At 46.0% G+C, this 11,982-nt stretch overlaps 1 protein-coding gene across 1 annotated transcript in view; it reads right to left on the bottom strand.

The window, feature by feature from the left end:
* The window catches only part of AIF1L (allograft inflammatory factor 1 like), a 153,501-nt gene that overhangs the window by 123,032 nt on the left and 18,487 nt on the right, over positions 1–11,982 (bottom strand). The gene's annotated exons all lie outside the window — the stretch shown is intronic.

Genomic DNA, 11,982 nt, shown 5'->3' with positions numbered 1-11,982 from the left:
GTATGGGGGCAGATGTGTATATTACAGCATGGGGGCAGATGTGTACATTACAGCATGGGGGCAGATGTTTACATTACAGCATGGGGGCAGATGTGTACATTACAGCATGGGGGCAGATGTGTACATTACAGCATGGGGGCAGATGTGTACATTACAGCATGGGGGCAGATGTGTACATTACAGCATCTGCCCCCATGCTTTAATATACACATCTGTCCCCATACTCCAGGAATATATACATCTGCCCCATAATGTTACCACACACAGATGGTTGTCCTTTCTTACCTGACTATCAGGCAGACAGACCCATCTGCAGAGTAGCTGATGGACACACGTGCGCAAGGGAAGAAGATACAAGCAGGCGGGCAGGTGATGATGACGTCAGCGCGCCGCGGCTCCGGAGCTAGGCCGAAGCCGCGGCCTTTCCTATGGGCGAGACCGCGGAGCTCACTCCGCGGATCGTCAATCGATCAAAATAATTTTAATCGACCAAAGAAATTAACGATTAATCGACCAATTAATCGTTAATTTCCGCAGCCCTAATATATATCTATATATAAAAATATATATATATGTGGTTGTACTCTTGATGCTAATAAATACTGGGCCAGATTCAGCTAGATCCGCGCAATATTTGCGTGGGCAAAGGGCAACGATTTTTGCTCTGCGCCCACGCAAATATTTTGATATGCCCGCGATTCACGGAGCAGTAGCTCCGTAAATTGCGCGGGCGATATGCTAAATAGCCCGGCGTAAGGGCGCCTAATGTAAATGATCCCGCCGGGGGCGGGAATCATTTAAATTAGGCGCGCTCCCGCGCCGAGCGAACAGCGCATGCTCCGTCGGGAAACTTTCCCGACGTGCATTGCGGCAAATGACGTCGCAAGGACGTCATTTGCTTCTAAGTGAACGTGAATGGCGTCCAGCGCCATTCACGAATCACTTACGTAAACGACGTGAAATTTAAATTTCACGAGCGGGAAGGGCGGCTATACTTTAGCATTGGCTGCCCCTGCTATAGCAGGAGCAACCTTGCGCTAAAGTCGCCGTACGGAAACTCCATACCTTGCGTGCGCAGGGCCCGCGCAACTTTTGTGAATCGGTGGTAGTATGCAATTTGCATACTATACGCCGATCACAATGGCCGCGCCCCCTAGCGGCCAACGCAAGAATGCAGCCTGAGATATGAAGGCATAAGGAGGCTTATGTCTGTCATATCCTAGGCTGCAGTCCGTGTAGCGATGTTCCTGAATCAGGGGCATTCGCTACGCGGGAGCAAAACAGCTATTGCGCCGCGCAACCATCGCAATAGCTTCTTGAATCTGGGCCACTGTGTTTATTAGATCTGACTGGGAGCATCACCTGGATCACATCCCGGTCAGCATGTCAACAGAGAAGGTTATACAGCATTACTGCTGCTAGGTGACCAGCTGGGGGCTCGGCTCTCTATAACCAATAGTGCCAGCCTTCCCCTGCATGCATCCATGTCACCAGCACTAGGTCCTAATAGACTGCCGCCGCTGCCAAGGAGACAGATGCCAGACCAGCGCTGTCAATAGCAGGGACAGGACAGCTGGGGAACCCCACAGTGGCAGAACACCAAGGCCCGGTGACAAGACAACCTTTGCAACCCTGATGGTTCTCCCACTGCTTTGGACCCTTACATTTTCTTGGTGTGCTGGTGACATATATCTCTTGTTTTCTGCCACCCTGGGAGGCCCCAGTATAGTAGGAAGGGAGCTCACAGAAGAACATGTGAAAGGGCCATTGTGGGATCTTAGTAAATTGCTTTTTATAGTTGGCCGCCCTACTTTTGTCCCTGTCCCCCCATGTGCCCCCCCTAAATATGAAAGCTGGAGACGCCACTATAAAGGGGAAGTTCCATTCGGGTGACACCACCCTTTGGGCTGCTTTAGCTGATTTTGTGTTAGTAAAAGACGATTCACTCTTTTCTGTCTGTTACAGCGTGATGAATGTGCCATCTCCATTATGAACGGTAGTTTTACCAGAACGAGCGCTCCCGTCTCATAACTTACTTCTAAGCATGCGCGGATTTTTCACGTCATTAAATCCCACACACTATCATTTTTTACAACTCGAAAAACGACAACGTTTAAAACGTTGTGAAAAAAATAGAGCATGTTCGAAAAAAAATTGGCCCGTTTTTCAGAACCCAAAAAATGCTCTGAAGCCCACACACGATCGTTTTAAATTACATTTTTAAAAAACGTTGTTTTTTACAACCTGAAAAATGATCGTGTGTACGCGGCATAAGTGTGCTCTGTTCTGTTTATAGGCTGACACATCTTTAATGTGTTGTTTTTCCTTAGAACAGCCCTCATGAAGATGCATGGAGACGGGGCAAAGTCTTGTAAATGTGACTTTTGCATTCTTAGCACTTTCAAGAGGCACGCTGTCATATAAATGTGGCAAGTGGTAGTAACATTGTAATAATGGTTTGCTATTTAAAAGGTTAATGTTTACATACAAATAACAAGGCAGCTTAGATCGCAGTGTTAATGTTCCAAGGATTAAACGCTTTGAGGTTCAGTGCTTGCAGGCAGCGCGACTTTGTGGCACGCCACAGAAAACAACACAGCGAGGGCAGGTCTGCTGTAAGGAGGATCTGTATTCCATTTCTAAACCTTTAAAAGTAAAATGTCCTGCCTAAGCCCAGACATCACAAGATGCCTTCTATTACCTTGAGTAGCCAGGAAATCCACTCCAGTGCCTCTCTCTGATTCAGTTTCACTTTCCCTGCTTTCATGGCTAAGCCCAGCTAACTTCTGTGTCCTCTGAGACTGCTTCAGCTGGTAAAGACATTCTAATTGGATAGGGAATGACAGCTGGCTGGGCTTAACCATGAAGTCAGGGACACATCGGTCCCAGGAGAAAAATATAATGAAATCAGAGAAGGGCACGTGTGATACTGGTTGGTCGTATATCACCTAAAGGAGTATAGACGCGCAATTTCAACCACATCCCACAGCCGATAGAAAAATGACGGTCGGGTGGTGGTTTAATTGTTGTGACTGGATGTAATATGATGTCATACCTCCCAACTTTCTGAGAGGGACACCTATTAGCTAAAGTACGTAGGCATAGGACACACCCCCTGCCACGCCGATTTTAACCACTTATTGACCACCCACCAGGGATATACCTCGATACTTTGACGTTAAATACCGTTGTAGCTGCCATAACCGCGGTATATTTCACCACGGCAGGCGATCTTCTTTCACATGAATGTGGTCTCAGCGGCAGATCCGCCGTACAAGATCACTTTTATAGGCAGGTGCTCCCGCCACGTCTCGGTACTCTCCGCTGCTTTCCAGAGCCGTTGGAAGCGGCGGAGATGATCCGATTCCTGGGATGTATAGGCAGGAAGTCAAGTGAGGGCAAGATGTCCCCACTCGACTCTATGCCCTTGGAGGACCAGAGCGACGTCAAGCGTCACTTCCGCCCCCCCCCCCCCAGCCATTTTTTTTTATTGCTTTCAATGTGTAAATGTGAGATTTGAGGTCTTTCTGACCCCAGATCTCACATAAGAGGCCTTGTCATGCTTTTTTCCCCCTATAAGACCCCTTTCACACTGAGGCGCTTTTCAGGCATTTTAGTGCTAAAAATAGCGCCTGTGAAGCGTCTCTCATGCCTCCCCAGTGTGAAAGTCAAAGTGCTTGCGGGACGGAAAAAAAATCCTTCAAGCGGCATCTTTCAAGCAGTTTAGGATCGGTGTATACACACCGCTCCCAAAACACCCTGCCAATTGAAACAGGTGCTTTTAACCCTTTCTTCGGCCACTACCGGGGGTTAAAAACGCCTCGCTAGCGGCTGAAAAGCGCAGCTAAAGCGATGGTAAAGCCCTGCTCTCCCCAGTGTGAAAGTAGCCTTACAAGGAATTTTTACATTCCTTGTAATAAAAGTGATCCAAAACAGTTATTTTTTATTTTTTTACGATATGCCTTAAAAAAACAAAAGTAAAAATAAATAAGAAAAAAAAATTAAAGTACCCCGTCACTCCGAGCTCGTACGCAGAAGCGAGCCATACGCAAGTCGAGCCCACATATGTTAACGGTGTTCAAACCACACATGTGAGGTATCACCGCGATCGTTAGAGCGAGAGCAATAATTCTAGATCTTCTCTAACTGGTAACCTGTGGAGATTTTTAAGTGTCAAAAGTTTGTCGCCATTCCACGAGCAGGCGCAATTATCTTTCACAACATAGAAAAAAATAGGGCTAACTTTACTGTTTTAAAGTTTTTTTTCCCCCCAAAAAATGCATTTGTAAGACCGCTGCGCAAATATGGTGTAAGTATTGCAACAATCTCGAGTTTATTCCCTAGGGTGTCTGACAAAAATATATATATAAATGTATATAAATGTTAGGGGGTTCTAAGTAAATTATTTCAACGTCCTCAAGGAGAATTGTACACACAAAAAAAACCCAGAAAGGACATACAGTATGAGCATACATTTTTTCCAATGGCCAGAAATAATGAAAATTCTAGTAGGATTTGTTCACGCTCAATGACATATGTGCATAAACCCGCGTGCATACGCAACATTAACAGCGTTTTTTTTATCTGCCATAAAAATGCAGCAAATTTGGAGAATACATTTATACACCCATGTGCAGGAGGCATTCAATTTACCAAAGCTATGAGGACCCAGTTAAACTATCCAATCAGGCACACATTTGCACTACATAGCTGTCAGTAAATCTAAAAGTTGATTGTACAATCAGATTGTAACATGTGTGGGGATCTTAGGTTAAGGTGACCAGATTTTAAAAAATTAAATCCGGGGACATTTTTTTTTTTTACTAGTAATGGCGGCAATCAGCGACTCTCTGCCCATTGCCACCCGCCTCACAGCCTGTCAAGTTTTATGCTGCATACACATGATCGGTCAATCCGATGAGAACGGCCTGATGGACCGTTTTCATCAGACCAAACCGATCGTGTGTGGGCCCCATCGGTTATTTATCCATAGGTTCAAAAATGTGAAACTTGTTTTAAAATTAACCGATGGATACCTAACCGATATAAAAAAAACGATCGTTTGTAGGCACATCGGTTAAAAATCCATGCATGCTCAGAATCAAGTCGACGCATGCTTGGAAGCATTGAACTTAGTTTTTTTCAGCACGTCGTCGTGTTTTACGTCACCGCGTTCTGACACGATTGTTTTTTTAACTGATGGTGTGTAGGCACGACTGACCATCAGTCAGCTTCATCGGTTAACTGATGGAAAAATCCATCAGACCGTTCTCATCGGATTGACCGATCGTGTATACAGGGCATAACTCTGCGGGCCTTGGCTACTACTGGGTGGGGAGCAGAGGAAGATCACTCCGCCAGGGAAGGCAAGGCGATAAGCAGGCAGGAGGCTGGCCAGGACTTGAGCCAAGCCAGAAGAATATGCGACTGGATCTGAATGGACATGCGTCCAAAACTGAAGAAATATTCCCTCCGCTCCGACCAGCACATGATCATCAGAAAGGGGCATAGATAATAAAAAGAAAATACACCCCCTAAGCTAGTAGGAGCGGCGGGGGGTGTGTAATTTAGAATTGTTTTTTTTTTTTTTTATTCTGCACTGACTGTCTTTAAAATTGCCCCAGCCCATGTTCAAATCCAATCCGGGGACAAAATCAGGGACAGACTTGGTCCGGGGACAGTGTCCTCAATCCGGGGACTGTCCCCGGAAAACGGGGATCTCTGGTCACCCTATCTTAGGTGATCCAGTGGCCACAGCAATAAACGTTGGGAGGCCGATCATAAGTGTATACATGGTCTGTTAAATAAAACGATCAGGCTGTGATATAACATTCTTTTATGAAGTCTAAAGAACATTGAGGGAGCCCGATCCTCAAAGTAGATTTCCTGTCACTCATTAAGGGATTATCTCTGGGAGAATTCCCTGTGAATATATTGTGTAATATTGCAATCTGTTTCCTGGTTTCAGCTGACTGCAACGCAATGCAGCTATACAAACCATACAAACCGTCCTGTTGTTCGCAATGGTGCCGTTTAAAGGGCACCTCCGGATGCATCCTGCCAGGCTGAATTGCACACACATTCTTTTTATAGCTGTAAGATCTATAGGAGTAAACGTGAAATCGCTAATCACGCAGCGGAAGTAATTATCATAACTATTTTACCTGGCAAGTCCTGTTTAGCCAGATTGGTGACCTCAGGTTTCTCTGCTGTAGGTAAAGAAAAATCTAATATATGATAAAGAGGTGCCGAGACACATCGGTACGCATATGGATCGGGCGCAATAGAATTCTCTCCTAGGGGAGAAAAGCACAAGCCCTGCCCTACAGCACAAACATTAAAAATACATAAAAAAATGTATACAGTATATATCTAATTGTGGGAGGGGGCTGGGACCAGATACAAAAAAATAAGTTTTTGTGGTGAGGTCTGTTTTTAATGTAGTAGCTGTATTAGTTTTCTTTGTTTATTTAATTTTAGGTTTTTTTCCCCCCTGGTGATCTGGCCAGTAAAATACTTCCCGTCTTGGGGTGACACCTTTATCTATAGAGGAGCAAAGGGGACAACAGCTTTGTCAGGAGAGGATAGTGTTGGATGGACCAATCTGCACCCAGTCTGAACAATGAAGGAAAAGCAGTCCCTGATGACGCTATCACTGTTCCTCCTATAAGCATGTACAGAGACTGTCAGCACTGTGTCACACTTGACACAACTCTCTGAAAAGCGATTTAGGCTAGGTTCATACTATGCATTGCCCATGAATCTCACAGGAATGCACACCACATGCCTGTGCGATTCACCATGTGATTCCATGTGTTGTGATTTCAACCCAATCATTTTGAATGGGCTGAAATCATACCGCATCGCATCGAAGTAGTGCATACAGTATTTTGGAAACACACTTTACCCAGATCGCATGTTACATTTGTACAGGCAAATGCACTGCGTTGGCCACCTGCCTTTGGGGTATCATTACCATTGCGCCAACACTTACTGCAGATCACAAGGGCAGTGCATTTGAAATGCTGTGTGGGAAACGGGCACGGATCTCAGGTTTCCTGCACCCTGTTCTAGTGTAAGCCAGGGCTTACAGTCCATCACTTTTCATAGGAAGTTTTACAGCTGGTGAGGAGGCAATATGCCACAAACTCACTGACGGTTTTAACCCTCAAAAAGTTGACCCACAGCTCTGCAATTGCATGCATTGCAAGCGGTTGTGGCACTGCCCCATTCACTTTTGCACTGAGTGGTGGTATTACCTTTTAATTTTTGGCATGACGTGTTCAGCCCTGAGCGGCTGCATACCTTGCTTTCGGTGGGTGATCAGGAATGGCAAAACCAGAGCTCAACCGCCTGCTTTATTTTCCCCCCATGCAACGTTGAATTCTAAGGGTCTATTCACACCAGACTACACCTACCTCTCACACTAGGAGTGTGGGGTGGGGGGAGGAAACTGATAGAATGGCAAAGTACGTTGCTTACACTGCAAAAATATTTTTAGAGTTTAAATTAGCTTTTAGTGCAGTTTTGGACAGAGCTGCCTCCTCCAGCATTTTGTAATAGAACTCACATCCCTAAAACTGCAGCTGCCCAGTAAACTTCTCTTCGAGCCCTGCCAGGTTCTTGCAAACACACTGGAATAAATAAAATTAATAGTTCCAGCTCACTTCTAATCCATTCACATTGTGTTCAATGCGTTTTAGGGTTCTAAAATGTTCCTTTTATCAGGGCTTGATCAAACGCGATGCCAACCCAGCTGCAGAGAAGGTCTGTTCTTGTTATCACACTGAAAGAAATAACATTAAAGTGTTTAAAAAGCCTTATGGTTTTTCACCTTAATGCATTCATACATTAGGGTCAAAAACCTCCTGTTCTGCAGCCCTCCCCAGACCCCTCTTTTTTCTTACCTGAGCCCGATTCGATCCAGCGATGTGCATGAGCGCAGCGGCTCCCGCCTCTGTCTCGCTCCTCATTGGACAAATTGATAGCTGCAGGAACCAATGGCTGTCAATCAAATCCTGTGACACGGGAGCTGGGGTGGGACTAAGCCCCGCTGTCTGTGTCAAGCGACTTTCTGTGGGGGGAACCTGACGAGGGGAGGGGCCTGGAGCATCGGCAGGGGGAACCCAGAAGAGGAGGATTGAGGCTGCTCTGTGCAAAACATTGCACATAGCAGGTAAGTACTGCTGCTGCCAATAAAATCCTGTGACACAGGAGCAGGGGGGGGGGGAGGGTAGGGGTAGGATTTACACATGCTCTCTGTGTCAATCGAAGCAGCAACAGGGCTCAGGAGCGAGCATGCACAGGTGGCCCCATGGAAAGCGGCTTTCCGTGGGATACCCGACGAAGGGGAGGGGCCTGGAGTGTCAGTGGTGTTTTTAACTAGCCTTGCAGGATAAATGTCATTTTTGTATGTGTGCGCTATAATCTGTTACGTATTGTGGAGTGTCAGTGGGGCACCCCAGGAGGAAAAAAAAAGCTTTAGAACCACATTAAAAGTCCAATTCTATTCTAGTCCATTCACATTGTGTTCAATCGAGTCCTGATGAAGGGAGCATTTTGGACCGCCGAAATGTGTTCGGTACTTTTTGGATTGGCACTCGTATCTCGACCTCCTAGCAGTGACTTACCAGATCTTACACACTACTAGTTCAGTTCCCACAACGTTTTTTCCCCAAGCTTTAGCAGTCTAAGGTCGCAACATCATCAAGAACAATGCGTGGTTTATATTCTGGCATTGGATATAAGGATTTTGAGGGACAGTGCACCACCGGAGCATGGGGGAGTGCCATCTCTTGGTGGCATGGAGGATGAGGTAAGTAAAAATCTTTTAATCTCCTCTAGACCTATCAACCCTTGGAGTGCGGGTGCAGCCTCAGTGCAAGTAGAATTGTCAGATAGTTGGGCTTTAGGTCCCCACTTCATCTTTAGTGTACATGAAACCCAAATGTCACTCACTTCAACAACAAAGTCAGACGAGATACAGATCTGTTTTCAGTTGAAGTAGACACAGTTTGGGCTATGTATGCATCAGAAAGTAGGTTCAAGTCGATCTTAAAGAGTTACTGTGGCATCATTATATTCCAGGACTGGATGGATCCCAGGAGGCAGGTAGCCAATGTTCATACTAATGGGATTTTTAAAGCATTTTCTATTGTTGTCAATGGAAAGACATGTTCCCTGGCTCCCTAACAGTAATGCTAGCTCCTCAATTGTGATTAGCATGCCTTATGTTGTTATTTTTCATCATTGCTCTTACATCAGTAAGAAATGTAGGAGGATAATAAAGCAGCCTCTGCATTTAATTTGACCTCTGTACGTTTGGGTTCCTATGGCCTTTCTGTAAATTCAGGCCTCCAAAGGAATGGGGACCATAATGATGACCATCAAAACTTCAGTACAGGTCTAGGCCACCTTGTAGCTAGAATGTTGGGATAGACAAAGGAGCAGATCAAACTGCAGTAAGTCAAAGCTTTACATCATTACTATGATATGAATAAGCTGAAGTCTAAAGCATGCCATGCACCAGTAGAATATAGATGAAACGTTTAAATTTTCTAAAAATGTATTTAATTTTCTAGTAGTTCGTGAGGTAAAATCGACAATCGTCATTTGATTTTCCACCTTGTCCAATCAGAGAACACTTTGCATTCATTCAGAAAATGTAAAGCATTATCTGAATGCAGCCCATGCTGAGCAGCCAATCTCCTGTGTTCACAATGCGTCAGCCAAGCTGCCCAGCAAGGGACCTGGAAGCAAATGCAGAGCACTGGAGTCTTCCTCAATGATGTCAGTGGAAATACAAGCTTAAAGTGTTTTTGGCTACAATAGACGTCAATGGGAGGGCCTGAAAAACATGCATCTAACTAGCTTTCCATTGACTAAAAATAATTGTAAAAAAATGCTCAAGGCTCACAAGCCTGCAAAAAATGCTTTAAAACACCTGTACAAGTGGTAAAAAAAATAGGCCGCAAAACGATTCTCGTCTAGTGCGAACACTAGTTCAAGCGTGAGCCAGTCCTAAGACTTTAGCGGGCCGAACTAAGGCCAGTGGGGGTAGAAATGTCCTATCTTTGGTGTCAGTGGGACGAATTGTGCCACATCATTGGTGTCAACAAAAGGAACTGTGCCCCATCGTTGGTGTCAACAAAAGGAACTGTGCCCCATTGTTGGCGTCAACAAAAGGAATTGTGCCCTATTGTTGGTGTCAGCGAAAGGAATTTGCCCTTTTGATAGTATCAGTGGGAGAAAAAGTGCCTCATTTTTGGTGTCCGCGGATGGAATAGTCAGGGCCGGCCTTTGGGGTGTGCGAGCTGTGCGGCGGCACAGGGCGCCATGGGCAACAGGGGCGCCGTGCGGCCATCCAGAGGCGTACTGGGGGGGGGGCGAGTGGGGTGTACCACACACTGGGGGGGGTGTCAGACCGTCACCCCCCTCCGTGATTGTATTACAACCGCGGTGGCAGTGCCGCGGGTTTAGGCAGCGGCACACTGGCACAGGCAGGGAGAGGCGAGCTAGCTACAGTGGGGAGGGGGTGTGCAGGATGAGACCACTGCACCTACCATCCCCTCCTCTTGCAGCCACGGGCTGCCTGTCTGTGCGATCCCGGATGTCACACAGGCACAGCCGAGTGAAGCTGCCTCCCCCTCCTCTCTGTTTATGTGTAAACAGGGGGAGGGGACCTGCTGTGCATGTGCCGCCGCACTGATCTGAGGTACTGAAGGGGTGGCTAGACTGAACGAGGGGTCTACACTGAAGGGGGGGCTGCACTGAAGGGTGGGCTGCACTGAAGGGGGGGGGCTGCACTGAACGGGGGGGCTGCATTGAAGGGGGGATACACTAAAGGGAAGTCTGCACTGAAGGGGGGTCTGTGTAACATGCAGGGGGTGTAATGTAAAGGGGTACAGAGTTGCAGGGTGCTGTGTAATGTAAAGTTAAATTAAAACAAATTATTTGTTACAAATATTTTTTTCCTCTTTGTGTATGTTTAGGTGACCAGGGAACGAGGGGTGAAGATGGGGGGGGAGGGCACAGGATTAGCTCGCACAGGGCGCCTGAACACCTAAGGCCGGCCCTGGGAATAGTGCCCCAACGGTCAGATAAAGGCAAACGTGGGGCTGCATCTGGCCCCTGGGCCACAGTTTAGAGATCAGTGCTCTTTACAATCGAATTGTTCAACCTCTGTACGATTCCTTTTAGAGCCAAAGGTTTATTATTTGAGTATAAACCTAAGCATTCTAGTTTAATAATATCAAATCAGGCAGGCTTTTACACCACAAAGTTAATTGTAGATCGAAGGCCCCTATTCACATCTGAAAGTTCCTGAAACGCACGCAGAAATTTTGATTTCTGCATGTGCTCCCGTAAAAAAATAAACACATTGCGCTTGCAATGCCAATAATTGTTAACGGCACATCATGCACGGTAAAAAAAATGCAACACTCACTACCCAAAAAGGTGTGGGACCTTCTTATGGCACGTTGTTGCCCTTAGGGCAACCAATTCAAGTGAATGAGCTGCCCTATGTTGCCACGTGAAAAATACACATTAGCACGATGTACAGGTGTAATTGGGTTCTTAGGGAGATTGTACAGTGTATGATCAACCACAGACAGCAAGAGTCCTTCTCTGCAGCACGCTGGTGGAGCATGGGCTTTTCTATACCCTTTGTTGTGATGCAAATGGAATACATGCAGCTGATTTAACCAAGTGGTTAACAAAAAGTAGCGTTGGATGTTAAATTAACTTCTACCCAACCGGACAAGTGTGTTCAACTGTAAGGCTATTGAGCGGACAATGGAGTATAAGCTCCTATGAGGGCAGAGTAGACAATGATGTGATGATTTCTGTAAAATGTGTGTTGGTCCATAAAACTGGTACATAAGATTAATACATTCTCCCTGACCCTGCAGCTTGTGTTTAATGAATGTACACCATTTAATTAATAAGTATTACGACAAGGCTGACCTGAAATGCAAAGAG

The sequence above is a fragment of the Rana temporaria genome, chromosome 9 (genome assembly GCF_905171775.1).
Source record: "Rana temporaria chromosome 9, aRanTem1.1, whole genome shotgun sequence".
In the NCBI taxonomy this organism is placed as follows: domain Eukaryota; kingdom Metazoa; phylum Chordata; class Amphibia; order Anura; family Ranidae; genus Rana; species Rana temporaria.
This window is presented reverse-complemented; position numbering and strand designations above follow the sequence as displayed.